This window comes from Hevea brasiliensis, chromosome 5, assembly GCF_030052815.1.
Source record: "Hevea brasiliensis isolate MT/VB/25A 57/8 chromosome 5, ASM3005281v1, whole genome shotgun sequence".
NCBI classification, from domain to species: domain Eukaryota; kingdom Viridiplantae; phylum Streptophyta; class Magnoliopsida; order Malpighiales; family Euphorbiaceae; genus Hevea; species Hevea brasiliensis.
This window is the reverse complement of record NC_079497.1, coordinates 20492450-20494745: the sequence shown is the minus strand read 5'-3', so window position 1 is coordinate 20494745 and position 2296 is coordinate 20492450.

The window sequence follows — 2296 nt, the reverse complement described above, 5'->3', positions numbered from 1 at the left end:
TCATATGTGCTATCATATTCCTAGAAAAGAAAAATTATATATATATTTTGGGAGAACGTGGCTACACTAATTATATAATAGGTAAAAAGTCTATTTTGGTCTTTAAAGTATAGATTAATTAGTTATATAAGTCTTTAAAATATTTTAAAGCAAAAAAGCCTTTCAACTTTTAAAAGAAATTAAATAAGTCTTTCAAATTAAAAAAAAAATCAAATAAGCATTTTACTATTCTAGGGATAAAAAAAGATTGAATTTTAAATTGTCTTTATTATAAATCTAATTAAGGATATGCACGAATATTTTTTTAGTTTACGGCGTCTTTATTAGCCATTCTACGTACTTAATTTGTAATAGCATATTGATAAGTTTTTCTTTGTCTAATAATTCAAGAAGTTTCTCGATGGCTTTAGAGAAGTTTTTTGAACCATTCGACAATGAACAATTTACTAAAAATATAGCAAATATTCATTAGGATATTGTAACGCAGAATTATTGATGAAAACTTTGTGCACTAAAAGATTTTTGTGCATGGTTTTAACTAGATTTATATTAAAGATAAATTATAATTTAGTCATTTTATCTATTTCTAAAATTTAAAAGACTTATTTATTTTCAAGTGCTTATTTAATTAATTTTGAAAAGTTAAAAGATTTATTTTATTTTTTAAAAAGTTGAAATGCTTAATTAGACTCGAAGTATTTTAAGAACTTTTATATCTGTTTGGCATAAGTTAAAAGGTCTCAATAGATCGTTTGCCTATAATAATAATAATAATAATAATAATAATAATAATAGCCCTTCAAGTATTTCGAAAAAGTTAAATGTAACTGACATTTTATTTTAATATATTAAATTTTGCGCCTTGCAGTGTTTATTTATTTTAATAAAATTCTAATAATGATAATTTTTAATTATTTATATTAAATACAATTTAAATTTATATTAAAATTTTAAATGACTATATGCCCATCTAAATTAAATTTAATTTTCATTTCTTAAATAATTATTAATTAATTTCCTTTAAATATTTCTTCATAAAAATATAACAATATAATATTTTTACATAATAACAAATATAAAAGTAAGTATACCAAAAAATAAAATCTAAAAGAGCATTTAAATAATAATAATAATAATAATAATAATAATAATAATAATAATAGGTGCAATTACAATAAATTAAAATAATAATTAAAATATAAGAAACAAATTAATAAGATTGATCGGGCTAAGGCATGAACATCTCGCTCTCTTTAAAGAGATTCAAGCCCTTTGTAGTAGACCAATAAACCGATGAAGTAGACTTTTTGTATTTGACTTGTCCTCTCTAGGATAAAATAGCCTGACAATTTCGTCATATGACTCAAACCAACTCTGCACTAGTGGTTGAATCCAAAACTCCACCAAAAAACACATTTCTTTGACTTTTAAACTCTCTCTAAACTTTTTCTTCTTAGTATTTTATATTGTTGTGTAATGGGAAAGAAGAGAACATATCATATTTATAGAAAAACTTAGTTCATAACTTAAGCTTAATAAATGACTTAAGTTAAAAATTAATTTATAATTTAAGTTACTTCAATTATTGATAAGTTTAAGTTGTATTAATTAATTATAGTAATTAATATTAAAATGTTCCAACAACAATAATAATTGATTTTAAAGATTCCATAATTATTTGTTATTACACTGTTAGTCTCCCATAAATGTTGGTGCTATAAAAGACTCTTTTTTTTATTATTAATTCTAATATATTCATAATGCACCTTATGATAAAATTCATCTATACAATATTTTTTTTTATCTTTATAATTGGGACATGAAAGTAAAAATTTTGATCCATTAAAATGTCTTGAACATAAAAGTTACTTCTAATAGAATATAAAATAGTATATCGATTAGTTATTTTGATTTTTTTTTTCATTTGATGCATTTTTAAATTCATAAATTTCATGTTATTGTTATCTCCAATCTTGATAATTATTTATATTAATTATAAATTTTTCTCATATTTTATTGAATGTTACTGTAATAAGTGCTTAATTAAACATATCATGTGAAAAAAGTATGATTCTCAATATTTTTTAGTTTTATGATAAAATTATATATTTTTTTTTGAGATTAAATCTATACCCATATAAATGACTTTATTTTAATTTTTTTTTTAACTATTATGATAAATATTAATAAAATGAGTTTAAAAAATTAATTATTATATATATATATATTATTTATATTTTAAAAAAATAAAATAAACAAAATTTTGAAAATAAAAATTTATAAATGTTTGTCACAA